The sequence below is a fragment of the Eriocheir sinensis genome, chromosome 8, assembly GCF_024679095.1.
Source record: "Eriocheir sinensis breed Jianghai 21 chromosome 8, ASM2467909v1, whole genome shotgun sequence".
Taxonomy (NCBI): Eukaryota; Metazoa; Arthropoda; class Malacostraca; order Decapoda; family Varunidae; genus Eriocheir; species Eriocheir sinensis.
This window is the reverse complement of record NC_066516.1, coordinates 20,655,125-20,673,934: the sequence shown is the minus strand read 5'-3', so window position 1 is coordinate 20,673,934 and position 18,810 is coordinate 20,655,125. Positions and strand designations below refer to the sequence as shown.

The window sequence follows — 18,810 nt, the reverse complement described above, 5'->3', positions numbered from 1 at the left end:
CCAAGTCCAAGTCGCCCCGGCTGAACACGTCTGAGTACTGCGTCAAGGTGTGGCGCACCCTCTCCGCCTGCGACTCCGTCAGGTTAGCGGAGCCCCTGAGCGCCAGGTCTTCAAGGAAGTCAGGCAGCACTCACTCCGCAGGCGTAGACGCACTCTTCGACGGCTGTTCAGTTCGCTCCACCTCTTCACATGTGCCTAGTCTGGCACCAGCGGGTAGTCGCCGAGCCTCGTCAGAGAAGTTAGCAACGAGTACTGTCACTAACTCCTCCCCCGCTCCCACGAGGCTCCTCCCGACTGCCACACCGTCAGTCAGGTGCAGGTTTTCTGAGGGTTCTACTATGCCTTCCGCGTCGTGCATCACCCTCGACAGTCGACACTGGACTCGTCGCTCCGTCCTGGGGCAAGGTGCAGTCGCTCGGCCGTCACTACCTCGGCACAACCGACTTCCGGAAGCCAGGGCACCTCTTGTCCGTGCACCCTCATCCGCTTCCGTCCAAAGTCGATACATGCGCCAGTCTGCACCAGGTAGTCAAAACCGAGCAAGCCCTCTTCATCCAGGTCGGCGGCGTACACTGGCAGCCGCTCTTCTGCGCCGCCCACGCCGACACGAGCCACTACAGGCCCCTGGAGTGCCACGCAATGCCCCGTCACGCCGCACAATCTCTGCGGGGCGTCTGGGAGCCGCTCAGCGTCCAGCAACTCGGGCGCACCAGGGTCTTTTCAGCCCCGGTGTCGACTGTCAGGCGGCAAGACTTACCGTCTACGTTGCCCTCCACCTGCACCGAACTAGTGGTATGGCGGCATCTTACACAAGTGGGGCGTGTCGACCTTGGCAGGCTGGGTAGTCGCCCCTTGTCCAGCCCGCTGTTTCCCGCCTGCGCCACTTGCTTCGGCTTGGGGCAGGCGCTGGAGCGGTGATCAGACTTGCCGCAGTCCTTGCAGCAAGTCTGGAAGCCCCAGACTTCGGCCGGTCGAGGAACGCGTCTTTCGCCCCCTCGGACACCGGTCGCGTCTGTGGCCCTTCTCACCGCAGCCCCAGCAACGGCCACCAAACTCGGGGCTCGTCTCCCTCGACGCCGCCTTACGCTCGAACTTCGCCTTCCGGCCTCGCACGTCGTTCCGAGGCTTGGCGTAGTCAGCGAGGCGGCTTGACGTCTTGAGAAACGCCTCGAACTCCATGGCCCTCGCCAAAGCCACCTGCAGGTCACCAGGGTGGGCTTGCTTTACGTAGATCTGCAGCTGGTGGTCCTGCAGAGCATCTACGAAGGCGTCACGGGCGAGGACGGTCGTCATGTCTTCACCAGCAGCCGGATAAGCCCGCCTCACAAGGGCCTCCACATCTTGCGCCAGTTGTGACAGCGTCTCGCCCTTCTGCCTCGCCCTCTTCTTCAGCTGAGCCCTGTACACCTCAGCCTGGTGACTGTGCCCAAAGCGGCGCTGCAAGGCTTCCGACAGGCTGGTAAAGGAAGCTTGCTTGGTGGCTGGAAGGTGGCTGAGAATCTCGAGTGCCGGGCCCCGCAGCGCCGTTGCCAGCTGCAGCGCCTTTTCTTCCTCAGTCCACCCTTGAGCTGTTGCGAGCATGACGAACTGAGCAACGTAGGCCTCCCAAGCTACCTTGCCGTCATACTCAGCCGGCTTACGCCTGCGGTGGTCGTGGGAAGGAAACGAACGAGCAGGGTAGAAGGCAGGCACTCGGGGCAAGAAAGGAGGCAGGGTAGGGTTTAGGTGAGGAGGCGAGGGTGGCGGGCTGTTTGGCAACAGTGGCGGGGCCGCCGCTCGCGCCCCGCCGCAGCCCACGCCAGCCGCTGAACCCCGACCGTGACCCCCGGCCGGACACGCCAGGCCCGGAGGCTCAGAGAATGCACTGCGTGGCCTCAGCGAGGCTTGACACTGCCCCCACTCACACAAAGGCTCACTCTGCACTTCCTCTGGGGCAGCACACACGGCAGCCTGCCTCGCCTCAAACCTTACCTCCTGCACCTCACCTCTCAGTGCCTCTAGGCCCCTCTGTAGCTCAACCCGGACCTCCTCGCAGGCCTGATCGGTATACTGCCGTGCCTCCTGCCGCACAGAAGCCAAACTTGCTTGTAGTGCCTCCTCAAGCCTGCTGGCCTGTGCCTCGGAGCGCTCGGCCTGCTCACGGGCCTGCTCCTCAAGCCTGCTGGCCTGTGCCTCGGAGCGCCTGGCCTGCTCACGGGCCTGCTCCTCAAGCCTGCTGGCCTGTGCCTCGGAGCGCTCGGCCTGCTGTGCCTGCTTTTGACCTTGAAGCGTTATTTCTTGCCTCAAGCCAGCCAACATTGAGGCAATTAACTCCAGCTGGCCAGGCTTAGCGTCTTCATCAGCCTCAAGGTCACCACTCACCCCACCACTCGCTCCGCCAGCCGCACCGTGCTCGCCGAGGTCCATTGTGCCCGAGGCGTCACTCTTTGTCTGCCCGTCCACTCACAGCACAATTTCCACCCCGCTCCTGACACCACTGTTATGCTCCACTTGTCTACCCCTCACACAGGCAGACAGGTGCTCTCCCAATTACTTAAACTGGGCTCGCTATGGAAAACACAGTGCTCCCACGAGGCGGACAGCAGACACAAAGACACTCCGGCGGACACACTCGCACACACCCACAGAGCACACAGCGAGGCACAATTAAATACAGGGCGGACTTTCTTGGGGTTTACTAAGCAATAGCACGTTGTACAATCCTTATAGTCCAAGGGGGAGGCAGTCAAGGCACAAATCACAGGCGTTTAAGTCCTAAGGCACAGAGCACAGGCGAGCGCGTCCTTTGTCTTCTCTCCGTCTCCACTCTTCCTCGCCGCATGGCGTCCCTCTCCAGCCCGCCCCCTCAACGGGGCCGCAGGGAACCCTCATTACGTCACGTGGCGCCAATTACAATTTAAACTAAGCTAAGCCTTGGCGTAACAGTATTTAAATTAGTTTTTTTAAAGTCTGTCTCTCTCTCTCTCTCTCTCTCTGCCTGGGGGTTGGGATAGCATGTTCCTCCCTTCTCCCTTGTTGTTTATTACTTGCAACAATAAACTATATGGTAATAAATCAAACATTATTATTATTATTATTATTATTATTATTATTATTATTATTATTATTATTATTATTATTATTATTATTATTATTAGTAGTAGTAGTAGTAGTAGTAGTAGTAGTAGCTATATATATATAATATATATATAGCTATATACATAATGCATACAGAATTAAGATTATTTATTTGTTACAGATTCATAACTTTTCTGCAAAGTCAGTATTACTTTCTATCTACTTTATTTGTGGTCCGATATCATGCATGTAGTTGGCCCGTTATAGGAAATTAATCGGGCCGATGCCTGCCACGGTGCATGCGGATAACTTAAATAAATCGGACCAATACTGGCAGCTGCATTTTCATATGTCGGTCCAATATATTAAAATCTGTATTGCCGATACTTCTGGCCAGCATTGGGCCGTAATATTAGTGTTTGCGGGGTAAGGGGTGCCTCAACTGTTTCCAAAGGCCAAAAAGGAGACTAGTCGGGTTCTAATGAGTGGTATTTTAGGTAACATGGTACAGACGATGGGTCAAACTACCACCAGGGTCACTAAACTACCCTTGGAAATGCCCCAAACTCCTACGAAAGCTTGTGAACTGTGTGTATATAGTTGGCCCATGTACTGTCAGTCCGTTTTCTGTTGCCTCGGTGACGTCACAGTAGGGATGGGCAGGTACCGTTAATTTGAGTACCAGTAGTACCGGTACCGAAAACTCAAGTACCGTTAGTACCGGTACCGGTACCGGTACCCGAAGGAGTTTTTTTTTCTTAATGACTTCTGATGAAATTCCCAAATAAATTTCCTGTAAAGAAAACTCTCTCTCTCTCTCTCCTTCAACTTAATATCAACTAGAGTAGAAATGCAACGTTTAGGAGCCTTCTGATTAATGTAAAATCACTTAGGATTAAGGACAGACCACCTAGTCTGGACCATGGGGTCTGTGTGGTCTGATTTTCTATGTAAATCTATGTAAATCTCTCTCTCTCTCTCTCTCTCTCTCTCTCTCTCTCTCTCTCTCTCTGAATGAAGTGAATATTTATTTTTTCGATAAAAAAATAGCATGTATAGTTATTATGGATATACTCGATCATAGTCTAATAAGAATAACAATATTTATTAGCAACCTAAAAAAGAAAAGAATCGGACATGAAGAATTATTCAGTAACTCCAATAAATAAATAAAATAATAAAATAATGGAAAGGGGAGCTGTGATGGAAACGGAAAGCAGGACAAAATGGTGGGAACTTGGGGAGACGGTCAGCGGGGCAGTGACTCAGCGTCTACACACAGGGCCCATACCACATGGAGGCGGGCGAGCGCCGAGCGTCACTAAGATCCTAACGGTACCGGTACTAGCGGCAATGCGCAGTGCCGAGTGATCATTAAGCTTCCCGGAACCCAAGTGATCATGAGGCTTCGCGGTACCAGGTACCGGTAGATAAAAAAAATAGCATGTATAGTTATTATGGATGTACTCGATCATAGTCTAATAACAATAACAATATTTAGTAGCATCCTAAAAAAAAAATCGGACATGAAGAATTATCAATAAATCCAATAAATAAATCCGAGCAACTGGTACCGGTACCGAGCAATCTGGTACCGGTACCGTACCGTTTAGCTGGTACCGTTAGTACCGGTACTGGTACCGGTAGCTGCCCACCCCTACGTCACAGCAAAACACAGGTGAGGGCGGGTACACCGGTGAGTAATATTTATCTTGTATGCCTTAAACATATGTAACAGAACACAAGTAGACAAATAGGTGTATGTTCAAAAGTATGAAGTTAACTTAAAGATCACGAAAATGGAAATAGACTGATAGATAACAAGAGCAGGACATTGAAACTGATGAAAATACATATCTACCACTCTGCCTGCCTGCCAGCCTATACTTTGTTTACTTTGTTGCTCTAGAGTCTAGAGGCTGTGGACCCACACCCTAACTAGCCCCATAAAACACCCAAGAAGATGAATCTCGTCCACTACGGACACCGCCGCTGCAAAGGATGTGGCCTGGGCATGCTGGAGCTCTTGGTCGATGTCTTGTATCATGACCAGGAACAGTAGTGGTCCCATCGCCGAGCCTTGGGGAACGCCACTTTTGACTGGTCGAGATAAACTGCCCTGGACTGAAACCTGTTGAGTTTGACCTGTGAGGAAACTGTGGATCCATCTTCCTAGATTACCACTGATACCATGAGCTCTGAGTTTGTGTTGCAGTAGCCCATGGTCCACCTTATCAAAGGCCTTGGTGAAGGCTAGGTAGATGACGTTTGCATTCCTACCCTCCTTCACTGCCTCAAGTATTTCTTGGTGGTGCTTCAGTAGCTGTGAGAGACAGGAACGATCTCTCCTAAATTCGTGCTGTCCCTCGTTTAAGGCATTCTTTTCTAGGTAGTCAATGAGCTTTGTGCAGATGATCTTCTCTGTTATCTTAATGAGGTGTGACGTTAAGATCACAGGACGGTAATTCTTGGCTTGCCCTCTGCTACCACCTTTGTGGATGGGAGTTACTATCCTGGTCTTTAGTAGTGGTGGGAATGTTCCTTCACTTAGTGATTTGTGCCACAGTAGCTGGAGTGGTTATGCCAGTTCATTCCTGCAGTTTCTTAGCAGTTTGGCATGGAATCCGTCTGGTCCCGCTGCTGAGTCCGGTGCAATACTGTTAATGGCTGCTACAGTGTCACTGGTTTCTAAATCGATATCAGTGAGCAGCTGGTGATCCTCTTCTGTTGGGGCTTGGAAGAAGGAGATAGGGTCTGCTACCGTCTTGCTCGGCAGTAGGGTGCTGAAGACACTGTCATACTGTTGTCGAAGCAGTTCGGCCATTTCCTTTAGGCAGCTCACAGTCTCATTACCTACCGTCCGTTATCAGAGGGCCTACTGGGACGCATCCATTGAGTTTTTTCCGGGCGTACGTGAAGAAGTATTTTGAGTTCTTGATGTTTGACGCTGCCCTTCTTTCATCTCTGGTTCTCTTCCTCATGAGATCCCAGCGGTTTACGTTCCAAGGAGTCTTGCTGGTCTTGAATCTGACTCCTTGTTGTTGTGTGGTGCTCATGAACACTAATTTTTCTTCAGAGCTGACCTTTTTCTCATTAGGATTTTACTGTCCCTTGGGATGAGCTGCTTTGTCCGGTTACCTTTCCGTGGGGTCCACCATTTGCAGATGTCCAGGGTTTTTTCCTGTAGGAGCATCAGTGTGGTGTTGGAATCCTTCCCTGTCATTAGTGCTTCTCAGTCAACAAGTTTAAGTTCTGCTCTTCTTCCCTTTTTTCCTCTCTCCCTCCCTTCATTCCTCTTCCTGCCAAATTTTTCTCCTCATTTTTTTCCTCTTTCCCTCCCTTCATCCCTCTTCCTGACTAACCTTTTCCTTCTCTCTTTCCTCCCTTTTTCCTTTCTCCCTCCCTTCATTCATCTTTCTGCCTAACCTTTTCCTTCTCTCTTTTCTCCTTTTTTTTTCCTCCATCCTTCTTCATGCCTAACCTTTCTTCCTTCTCTCTTCCCTCCCTTTTTCCTCTCTCCCTCCCTTCATCCATCTTCCTGCATAACCTTTCTTCCTTCTCTCTTTCCTCCCTCTTTTCCTCTCTCCTTCCCTTCATCCCTCTTCCAGCCTGACCTTTCTTCTCTTTCCTTCCTTTTTTCTCTCCCTCCCTTTATCCGTCATCCCCTCCACTTCAGTTTAACACGATCTCGTTGGCTAGAATTAACTATGTGCGGTTAATATATTACAATGATCACTTCACGGAAATACTCCACCATCAACAATTTTCAAAGGCCAAATAGAAGATCAGTCGTGCTCTAATGATTGTCCTTTTTTAGGTTCCTGGTACAGAAGAAGGGTCAAACTACCACCAGGGTCATAACACTACCCCTGGAAATGCCCACAACTCGTCGAAAACCATGTCAAATATGTCCTTAGACCCTGCCGAAATGTCTGAAAACATGGCCCTGAGGTACACCACTCATCCCCGTTGTCTGGCACAAGAGGCAAATACTCTCCCCCCAAAAGCTATACCAAGTTAATAAGATGAAGAGAGACCCAGCAAAAGTAGTTGGTGGTGAGTGTATACGTATGTCCTTTTTTATGCCATTTTTAGGAGAGGATACTTCACTATTCATCTACTGAAACACCCATCGTACTCTCATGTTTGTCACTTTTTTCTGGTAGATTTTGTACTGTTTATCTTTATAACTTTCTGTTGGAAATAACAGATACATGGGGTTTGAGCAGCTGATTAAGTTTTGATAGATTATGATTTCTGCAGTGATAGGTTACTATATGTTAGGTTTAGGTGGGATTCTGGTAATTTTTTTAAAAAGGCAGAGTGGTAGTGCATGGGTTTAGCAGTGGCAAAGTCTGCAATCTTGAATTAGGTGTTCTTATGAATATTTACTTAAGTATTTATTTGTTAAAGCACCTGGGTCCGTACTTATAAAGAAATTTATGCGAGACATAAACTGAAACATACCCGAGTATTAACAATGACGAGACATAACCCCCCTCCTTATGTTTCACCCCCTCAACATAACCAGCTCGACATAAGCGAGTATTAGTACATCGTTGCCAACCCCTGAGCTGCACCTAAGAAAGGGATACCAACTCAAAATAAAATGTTGGAATTTGGTATAATTTTGATGTTAAAAGCATATTGACATATTGGAAATATGTATAAAATAAAGAAAAGTATTTTCCGGTATTGTTGACGATGCATAGACCAACATCACATAGAATAATGATAAAATTAAGGACGTAGCCCCTCAAACATGTAAACAAACATTCCCGCGAGCTTCAAGCTAGCAGTCCGCAGCCATGGATAGCCAGCCCCGACCTCTAGAGCCCCTCAGCAGCCAGCGAGGTCAGCAGCAACAGCAGCAGCAGCTACATCAGCAGCAGCAGCTATTGCAGGAGCAGCAGCAGGAGGGACCACAGCCTCACCCCCAGCCACATCATCATCATCATCAGCAGCAGCAAGAACAGCTGCCGCAAGGGCGTACAGTCTCCCGGGTGACCCTGCTGACGGTCTGTTGTGAAGGCCCCAAGTCGTCGCTGCTACACTGCTGCATTTTGCCCGTAGCAAGATACCTCAGTGTTATGAGGACCTTCATCTCAGGGGAGAGGGCTTGGTTCCTATTTGTAGGAGCAGTCAAGGCCTCACGCACCAAATCGGTCACGAAGAGTATCCCTGCACGGTCCAGGCGGTACCTCTTGATCAATTCCGGGTCCGGAAGTTCATCAAGGACGTCTCTTCGTGCCCGAAAAGTCCTCAGCTGCAGCGGGCCACCCACTACCTCCGCCACTTATGCCTCGCTTAGTGCGACATAAGGATTGCAATGTTACCTCCACCCAGCAGTAGCTGGCGAGTCAGTTTATGTTCCGCTTAGTTGAAACCTAAGGGTTATGCTTCCCTTATGTCTCGGTGTCCGCCATTTTCTTGATTTATGCCTCACATAAGCGAAACATACTCTTTATAAGTACGGGCCCTGTTACATTATGGTGTATGATGCTTTTTTTTTCCAACTCTTATCCTACTATTCATCTTTATAACAATTTTCATTGAAAATTACTCATTTCTGCAAATGGTTAGTGTGGCTAGCTATGAAAGAGTGGGCCCGGGTTCGAATCCCAGCCTGGGCAGTCAGCGTGCAGCTCACTCAGCTGTTCATCTCCTTGTTGGGATGTTCGATAAATGGGCACCTCGGGAAACCTGGGGAAGGTATATTGTAGTAGTAACTTGGAATTCATACCTCCCCTGTGTCATGAGGTAATAGGTTTTTACCTTCAATAACAGATGGAGATGTGCACTGAGGCCATGTGCACCTATATTGTATGCCCCCAACTTTACCTTTACTTAAACTCACTGCAACCCACTGCTGTAAGTTATTTCATTTGACCATGTTTTGATGTTGATTTGGTAAGATCAAGATAATGAAGGGGATTGAGGGGGTTAGGTTGGGATTTTGATACATGAATGTAATAGTTTTGCTATGTTCAGTGCCAAGCAACTGGCGGCCGAGGTGGCAGCAGCCGCTGGTGGCAAGATCCACCTTCCTCGTAGCTGTGTGAGAGCTTAAATGCTCATCTTTCCCTCATTACTGCATACTGTGAGAGCAATGCTTTTATTTCTGATTAGTTTTGATGTTACTTATCAATTTCATAAATTTGCATTATTTTTTCACAAACCACTAATATTGGTGAGTGGGGCAAGTGAGATATAGGAAACTATAGTCGGTTTCATTTCATCTGTTCATCAACAGAAGGTGATCTTTAGTTCGTGGTTACTTGTAAATCAACTGTTGTAAATATTAAAGCTATTTTTTCATAATATATTTTAATGTTTATGTATGGAAAAAACCTTCACACTTTTAAATCCCAAACATGGTGATTTGCATTGATGATATACCATACAAGCACACAAAAGTGAAGCATATATCAAACAATATAATCAGATCATACATGAATGATCTATAGCCCATCAAATGCCTATTATTTGTCTCGTTTCAGGAACATAAAAAGACATCTGGCTCTGCAATTGCAAATAAAAGGTATTTTGATAATTTATTCCCTGTAAATTACATAGGTAATTTTCAAAATAGCATGAAATATTGTTGAATGGGATGCTGTTCCCTTCAGCACCAGTGAAGTTTGGGGCAGTTCCTCACACAACAGCAAGACATTGTAGAGCCATATTGACCAAGCAAAAGCAAGCCACATCACTGGAAAAAAGTGTGTTTGTGTGTGTGCACCGTGCGGGAGGCACTATATATCTTTCTGGGCAGCCAAAACCAGTCAGGAGTCACTACATACCTTTCATGGCAAACAAAAGTGGGCAGAAGTTACTACATACCTTTCAGGGCAGCTAAAAATGGGCAGGAGTCACTACACACCTTTCACGGCAGCCAAAGCTGGGCAGGAGTCACTACATACCTTTCAGGGCAGCCAAAGCAGGAGTCACTACATACCTTTCAGGGCAGCCAAAGCAGGAGTCACTACATACCTTTCAGGGCAGTCAAAGCAGGAGTCACTACATACCTTTCAGGGCAGCCAAAGCAGGAGTCACTACATACCTTTCAGGGCAGTCAAAGCAGGAGTCACTACATACCTTTCAGGGCAGCCAAAGCAGGAGTCACTACATACCTTTCAGGGCAGTCAAAGCAGGAGTCACTACATACCTTTCAGGGCAGCCAAAGCAGGAGTCACTACATACCTTTCAGGGCAGTCAAAGCAGGAGTCACTACATACCTTTCAGGGCAGCCAAAGCAGGAGTCACTACATACCTTTCAGGGCAGCCAAAGCAGGAGTCACTACATACCTTTCAGGGCAGCCAAAGCAGGAGTCACTACATACCTTTCAGGGCAGCCAAAGCAGGAGTCACTACATACCTTTCAGGGCAGTCAAAGCAGGAGTCACTACATACCTTTCAGGGCAGCCAAAGCAGGAGTCACTACATACCTTTCAGGGCAGCCAAAACTGGATGGGAGCCACGACATACATTTCAATTTCAGGTGCTTAACCTTTAAGCATTTCATACCATGCGAATTATTTACTAATAAATTCTTCTTTCTGTAAAAATCGGGTAATAGAAACATGAAAAGGGTAATAAAAACTTCATCATAACTACAAGGGACTCGACCCCAGAGTTTTGTTTAGATATATCTTGCTTTCTGTAAGTAGTTTTCAAGGAAGGTAATCCTACAGAAAAGGTGAGATTATTCACATATTTGTTCACATAATTAAATACTTTAGAAAAGGAAACCTAATAAAACTAATGTTGCATTATCATATTATTACATGACAATTTTAAATCATCTCCACTTTGTTGTTGCATTAAGCCTTTAGGGTGAGCTAAACTAGCCAGATGAAATTCAAATAAAATTTTGTGCCCACGAACTCTTCACCGTCTTCAGTTTGGACCAAAGTAATATGTCTCATTTGTTGATCTTTTTATATATGTGAAAGTGCGGATTTATAGAGTTTGACCCTTAAACCTAGATGCCTTCCCAGTTGGTATTCTTTACTGAATTCCAGTTTTTTCTTTGTTTTGAAGGACTTTGTGTGTCTGATGGTGTCCTTTTCTTGGAAATTGAGCTGACATGTGAAACTTATCTCTGGCTCCTCCGGGGTGACTGATGTATGTGTCAGCTCTGCTGCCTCCAAGGCCATCACAGATGCTAGTTTGCTTCAAGATGCCATATGAATATTCTTTTAGGCTATTTTCTACGCTGAAACATGACGATGTATGCACCTGTGTATGAATATAGCTTTTTATTTATTTATTTATTTTATTTTTTTACGTGCCAGCCTACAACGCCGGTAGGCTTTCTTGAGGGGCCTGGATAACAGTCGGCCCCAACCCGTCATGGCACAGGTAAGTGTTTTATAGTGACGTAAGTGATGAGCGGAAGAGGGCAGGGGGGGAGGGGGGGGTGGAATTCAGCCATAACCAAGTCATTTTTGCTTATTTCTTCATAATATTTTGCCACAAGCTAGCCAAGGCATGTACGAAGACATTTGAATTTTTTCACTTTTATCAATTTTTTTGAAAAAAATCCATGGTGGACGCTCTCCTCAACCCTCTCACGCACAATGACACGTTTCGCGTCATCAAGGGTAAAAAGGTCCTGGCGCACGGACGCAAAACGCGTCATAAAAGTTTAAAAAATAAATAAAAATAAAGTTTTCGGTGAAAGTTCGTCAAATTTGGGAGCGTCATTTGTTAGCATAAGTTTTAATGGTAACATATGGCAACCTTTCTAAGGAACGTAGATGAGGAGCGTGGAGCGATTTTTAGTTGTTACCCTACTCTGACGGGAGAGGGAAAAAATACAGTTTTCTTGGTGTAACTCAGGAACTAATAGGTGTATGATAATTTTGAGGATACCATAAGAATCCTCACTAAATTCTGCTTCGAAACATATATTTGACTTAAAATGTTGGCCCACAAAATTTCGAGCTAGCGAGTGGGGAAGAGTTGGTACTTAGGATAGATATATTGTCTCCAATACTCTATACGGAGACTTGAAACGAGTTTGTATTGTTTATTTTCCTCTATTTTTATTTGTGCATGTTCTAGTACAAGTCTTTATGAAGCCATAGCTACCAAATTTATTGGGGTATGATATATCTGTGAGGGTAAAATACGTCCAGAAATGTAGAGTATCGCGGCAACAAAAAAAAGGTTGGTCAGGCCTGAGAAATGCATGGTGAGTGGAACAGAAACTTATTGGAAACTTATGGTGCGCGAGAGGGTTAATAGCGAAATTTAACAAGAGAAGAACTTGTTATACCGATGAAAGAAAGTGTAAAACTTGCCCAATAATTGCAGACTATAACATGAAGCCAGATGAGAAGTAAAAATTGTAGTAAGCCAGGCAAAGCATAGGTTTGAAAAAACATTAGTGCCATTTATAAAAGTAATCCTAAGTCATTCTTCAACTACATAAACAACAAAAAGGAGATAAGGGGATCAGACTTTGAATTGACAGGTGGGTGTGGGTAACTTAGTGCTTGAGAACCAACACAGTTCTAACTCATTAAATTATCAGTTTCCCTGGTCAGTCCATCCTTATCTTATGCACTACCCTCTTTTCTTTCTTCAATGCTACTTTTTATTTTCCTCCCTACCTTTCCTTTCCATCCCTCATCTTTTATTTTTTTTTTTCTCCTTGTGTTTGTATTGATTAAAATTTTCCACTGTTCTGTATGCATCACTTCATCCCCATCCATTTTTCTCTCCTTCTCTTGTATATTCTTATCTTTTTTTCTTTGCTTCTGTATTCATTTTATTTTTTTCCTTTTCTCCATGTGTCACCTTACCTTTCCTCTTCAGAAGCATGACACAGCAGGATATAGCACATGCTGCGTTATGATGACCCTCCTCAACACAAGAAGTCTAATCGTCTTCTGTTGCACTGGCTCTGCTGAGGGGGCAGGTGACAGTGCTACCAGTGCCACCATGAACTGAACTTCAAGAATTTCTCTTGAGAGGAGCACCAATGGGCAGTATGAGCCAAGCAGTGTATAAAAATTATTGGAACCCCTGTAAAGAAATCCACCTGTGCCACCACTCCACTTCACCAGAGAGATGGCCTACCAGCACTACAGGCCTGTGCATCATGGTGTGGTACTGTTTGCAGTGGTTGGGCTTGTCCTGTCCTACACACACTATTAGGGATAGAGTAAGTCCACCCAATGCATGTTTTATTCACCTACAATATGCATAAAAATAATTGGTTCAGAAAAAAAAGACTTGTATAGCATATAAAGTCATACTTTGAGTTCTACAAACTCATTTTATTCAGTTGACTTACAATATGCATGATAATAGGTAAATTGGAGGAAGATGAGTATAACATTGAATGTTAACTTTTATTACTGTTTTGACATTATCATTATTTTAGGGAGCTGGTAGTATACTCGGCCTAAAAAAATAGGCAAGTTTAATGAGAGATTCTCATATAGTTTACCTGTTCCTTGGAAGGGATAATCTATGTAGGAATTTCTTATTCAATTTGGGCAAATATTTATGGCTGGGTATGCTGGCTACCACTTACATCATGACACCAGACAGAGAGATTTGGAGGGCATTGGAAAAGGCCTTTATTTTGCAGTTAACTAGTAATGGCCAAAGAAGATGATGAGTATTGGCTACCTTGCTTAAAAAGAGTTTACCTGGAAAAATCTGCAAGACCTGCATTTTCCATTTAAAGTTTCAAACTCAAAATGACATCATGAAATAAACAGAATCCACTGCACAGATTTTATCATATGAGCAATCTGATTTATCAAAGTGACATAAAAGGTACAGTGGAGTCTTTAAGTGTCGTTACATTCTCGTAGTGAGACTGGTGAATAACTACAAACTATGCATTTTTTCCTTTACATGACTGCTGTGGACAAAGAGGAATCACATGAGAGAGGGGAGTCACTAAAGTACAGATGCATTTTCAGGTGGCTGTCATCTCACTGTGAGAAGCAGGGATTCCATTTTCAGCTGGAACTCACAAGATGAAAGCATTGAACAGTAGCAAGTGGTGGTGGTCAGTAGTTGTTGCCACACTGATGCTGGCTGGGTCCTCATCATCTCACTAAGAGCAGCAGGGCTTGAGTCTTCAGCTGGGAGCAGGACGGTAGCCGTGGACAGTGGTTGGCAGCGGTGATGGTGGCCAGCGGCATTAGTCATGCTCACCACCGGGTTCCTCATCCTCATGAGGTTCATAAAGGTATTGGAGCCTCATCTCTCGTATCACCTGTAGAAGAGTTTGTGTATAAATACACTGCTCGGTGACAGATTAGTTGCTGTGTGGTCCCAAACCGCAACTCTCGTGAAAAAAATAAACGTCAAAAACTGACCCAGAGTGGCACCCCGTACATCTGACAGTACAAAATATTATTTTTGCACCCCAGTACAACCGTTAATTATGTCAGTTGTCACTCTGACATGATGGAGTGAAGCATTCTGAAAGCAAGTGTCCTGTTGCCACCTTAAGATTTTCTTACTTACGCACTGACTTTGTTGCCTCATTCTATCCACAATGGGTCGCCATTAAGATTTGTCGAAAGAGCAGATTGTGTCCATCATCAGTCTGTATAAAGCTTTAGCCTGGAGTGGCGCTTGACTGACTGTGTTACTTGCATTCTCATATACCTTTCTTTTTCATGTATTTCTTGTCTTTCAGCAGAGGTGTGGTGAGAAGAGATGGAGCGACGAAGCCAAGATGATCACCACCACCATCATCGTTGTCCCTCTCATTGTCATCCCAGTCATCATCCTCTTCCACCATTTCATCACACTTATCTTTTATACCTACCTTATGTGTGTGTTTCTGTCTGTCTGTGTATGTGTGTCTTCACCTATGTTGATTCTGAAGGGGTGTTTAGGTGGGGACTGGGTGGGGGGAAGTCCAGGGGGGAGGGAAGGGTGGGATGGACTCTCTTCACCCTCTACTCTTTCTCTTCTCTCCCTTTAATTTTCCTCCATTCTCTTCATAAACTACTCTTCTATTTCAACATAGGGAGGGCAGTGTGCTTTCCTTCTCCTCTTCGTCCCCATCCCCTACTCTGCCTAATCACCTCACATCATCTTCCATCTCTTCCTACGTCTCTCCCCTACAGTTATGTAGCAGAATCACCAATAGAAGCCATTGCAGCAGGTGATTAAGTAGCTGTATTGCATGTGTGGATTGATACTAACCAAGACCCATTCAGTAACCATGTATACCAGCTAAGAATTTAAGGGGTGGAGCAAGGGGGCCAGGGCTGGGTGACTGGCACACATGACCCCCTGTCTGATGTGACCCAGGCTGATTCAAGGCTTCAAGAATGGGTGAAGTATGCAGAAAGAGCAAGAGTTACTGCATACTTTATCTCAGAGGCCTTGAAGTAGTCTAGGTTAAATTAAACAGGGGGCAGTTAGAAGTCATCCAGCTCTGGCCCTCTGAAACCTCACTACTGGTATTGATACTGAATGGGTCTTGGTACTACAGGGTGGTATATATGTGTGTGCAGATGTATCCATGAGCCATGATGCTGTACACTATAGGAGACTCAAGAATGTTTTACGTGTGTGAAAAAATGTGTATCTTCTCAAGGTTTTGTTCCTTTGTACCACAGAAAATAGCAGGAAAAAAGTCAGATATTTTTATTTCTAAAACTTCGTCACATGCTCCATATGTCCATTGCAGCTTGTGACTCCACCAGCTGTGTAGTGTCGTTCTGGAGTCAACCAGTCGGTCTTGATCCCTCTGCGGTGATGGTGAACGTTTGCTAGACACCATTCACAACGACAGAACAGTGCCGCCAGATAAGGCTCACCACCATCATTACCACACAGGCACCGATCAACAAGGGTGTGTTCACCAATTCGTACGCACTATTCCAGTTAGTATTGTACTCCTCTAGTTATCCATCTATCTATGACACCTTGTACCCTCTGTGGACTCCCCTTGCTTGGGTGGTTATGGCAGAGAAGAGCTCTTTCCCCATACAGTCTCTTTTCTCAACATTCATGCCTCTTCTTGCCCCTCTCCATGAATCCCACGATCCCATTATTCACAAGTGTCCAGTTTTCCCTGTTCATACATTCCATTTTTTGCAACATTCACATGCTCACTCCCATCTCTCCAATCTTATCATTAACTCTCCACAAAGTCAGCATTCTCATAGCATATCCAAACCACCTCAATGAACTTAGCCTTCCATTATCACCCCACTTACACCCATACAACATCTGTACACCCTCCTCATTACTCATCCATTATCACCCCACTTACACCCATACAACATCTGTACACCCTCCTCATTACTCATACCAGCCTTCTTGTTACAGTTGTCTGCTCACTCCATGCCTATGTTTCAGTGACATAAGTTAGGGGAACTATGCTATTTCTCCTTCTTTTTTTACTCCATACATATAATTTACCTCACGATTTTCTTGGCTGACTACGACCTGCTTTCTCCCTCGCTTATCCTATCTTACTTTCAGACCTTTCCCAGATATGATTATATTTTTAATGTCCTCCATTTCTCACATGACCTGCCTTCCCTTCACTGCCCTCCCATACTATTACGCTACTGCCTGCCTTCACTTCTCCTTCCAGGTTCCCATGTTTAAATTCCGCATTGTTCCTCAGTATAATCAACATAATTATTCCTGTGTACTAACTGGACTGCTGCGTGCGTACAAAATCGTCAACAAACCCTTACTGACTGGCTGGCTAACTCACCAAGATGACTCTACATTGCTAGGGTGTCACCAGAAGTCACGATTCACCAAAACATGCACTGGAACAAAAAAGATGATGATGGCTGGAAAAGGTGTAGTCTTCATCCCCTGAGCACTCTGATAGGTCGTCGTCCTCCATACCATCTTCCTTTCCTTGCATTCCAATATTTGTTCCATCTGTTTCCTCTCTTCCACCACTCCTGTAAAGAGAGCAAGCTGAATAAATGACTAGTTTCAACACCACTCAACCATCATAACACCGTCATTCACCACCACACAGCTCCACGAGGATGCAAAGGGTGGCAGAAAGAATACTATACTAAGTCTACAGGAGCTGTCATATAATGAGATTCAAGAAACTAAACTGTCCAACACCTGAGGAGGGAGACGATTATGATAGAACTAAGGACTAAAATTAGATAGATGAAATTTTGTGATAGTTTGTTGGTATGAACCTAGATGTCAATAATTATATTCAATAATAATAGTTTTGTTTCGCCCAGCAGCATATATAAAAAGAAAATGAGAATGAAATCAAGATACATTATATAATTATATCAGCGTGTGCATGTCTTGGTTCTTGGATTCTCTCTCTTCTTCTTCTCCTCCTCCTCCTCCTCCCTTAGTCTCCTCTCCTTTCCTCCTACATTACCATTGTATCTTTTTAGCTTCCTGGTGCAACTTCCACATGTATCCTTAGTTGTATAATCACACTTTGTACTGCCTGGGGATTGGGATGGCATGCTCCTCCCTTCTCCTTTGTTGTTTACTTGCTACAATAAACTATCAATCAATCAGTCATTTCTTAATAATAACCATAATAATAGTTTCATTTCGCCAATACAAGAAACAACAAAAACGAACGACAAGCAATTACGCCTAAATTATTATCGTCCTTATAATTATATGAGCTTGTGCCCGGCACGCTTGTGCACAGATTACACCAAGGATTCTGAACTCCATAGTCTACACTACATGAACAGAAGGCCCAGACACACTCGCCGTATAGATTCACACATAGAGGCACACAAATATAGATTTTTCCGCTGTCAATGAGTGCAATTAATGGTTACTGTCCCCAATCGAGCAAGGGGGATGCAGTGTATGAAGGTCCCAACAGTACGCAGAGATAGACTATAATGAGCTTAATTTCTGCCCGTGGTGAATTACACACACAAAAAAATAAAAAAATGGTGATGTATTGGTGGGAAAGGACGATAGTTGGCTGTTTCCCTCTGAGTGTCCCCTACCGTAGTCTTTCGCCTCTTATGTCACCACTGCGCAACACCATCATACATCACCACCATGATGCTCCTGCTCCAGGCCCCCGGGGCAGATTACCGAATATTCCAAACAGACAATGACCTACCACCCGCCCACCAGGTCCCTGGAGGGCCACCATCCATATCTTTACTACACTATGTAACCGTAGTAAGTGGTCATTGAGAGGGACACACTGTTGTTCTGGTCTATATAAGGCCAAAAATGGTTAGCTCCGGTCCTGGTTGAATCTTATTTACCCGCTTCCGTGGTGCAGTGATTATCAAAGCCTAGCTACAAATTTGCGGGACTGCTGGGTTCGAATCCCGGTCTTGTCACGCTGCATACACGATCTTGCCGATGAATGGGTTAACTGTGGTAACCCGAATGTCACACTTGACTGTCTCAAGATAATGGGTTATTATCCACCACAGGCTCGTGACGATGAGCACCGAGGCTACGCGCATCTATAGCGTATGCTCAACTTATATTATTATTTCAAAAGACCTAAGCTGAATCTTTACGGGAAGAGCCTGTCCAAACTGCACAGTAGCTACACTTGGAGGCGTACAAAGACCCCAAGAAACAACATTTTCATTTACATTCTAAGCCTACTTTCGTGCTGCATGGAATACTATATACAAATGCAAGGCACTAAATACATCCATTAATCTTTTATCTCGCGCATTCTTGCAGGTGAACAAATAGTAAGTAAAAGGGGATTAAGGTACTTTCAGGATGAGTAGTAAACTTGGGTTACAACCAGTTACAACT

At 45.3% G+C, this 18,810-nt stretch overlaps 2 long non-coding RNA genes across 31 annotated transcripts; one reads left to right on the top strand and one right to left on the bottom strand.

Moving 5' to 3' along the window:
• Window positions 1-4,603: 4,603 nt before the first annotated feature.
• LOC126995659 (uncharacterized) lies at window positions 4,604-17,571 on the top strand. 10 transcript variants are annotated; one of them, XR_007750570.1, is made up of 8 exons: window positions 4,760-5,204; window positions 6,875-7,113; window positions 9,049-9,157; window positions 9,558-9,598; window positions 11,355-11,421; window positions 12,883-13,231; window positions 14,004-14,275; window positions 14,732-17,571. It is a non-coding gene; the product is annotated as an uncharacterized LOC126995659 (long non-coding RNA). The 10 variants fall into 10 exon arrangements; XR_007750573.1 differs by lacking the exon at window positions 9,049-9,157; XR_007750575.1 differs by lacking the exon at window positions 11,355-11,421 and having other exon boundaries at window positions 12,886-13,231.
• Window positions 9,605-11,094, bottom strand: LOC126995661 (uncharacterized). Of its 21 annotated transcripts, none has more exons than XR_007750590.1 (4): window positions 10,156-11,094; window positions 10,086-10,120; window positions 9,981-10,050; window positions 9,605-9,940 (listed from the first exon to the last, which is right to left on the bottom strand). It is a non-coding gene; the product is annotated as an uncharacterized LOC126995661 (long non-coding RNA). The 21 variants fall into 21 exon arrangements; XR_007750597.1 differs by lacking the exon at window positions 10,086-10,120 and adding an exon at window positions 10,121-10,155 and having other exon boundaries at window positions 9,981-10,085; window positions 10,191-11,094; XR_007750587.1 differs by lacking the exon at window positions 10,086-10,120 and having other exon boundaries at window positions 9,981-10,085; window positions 10,121-10,190; window positions 10,226-11,094.
• Window positions 17,572-18,810: the final 1,239 nt, after the last annotated feature.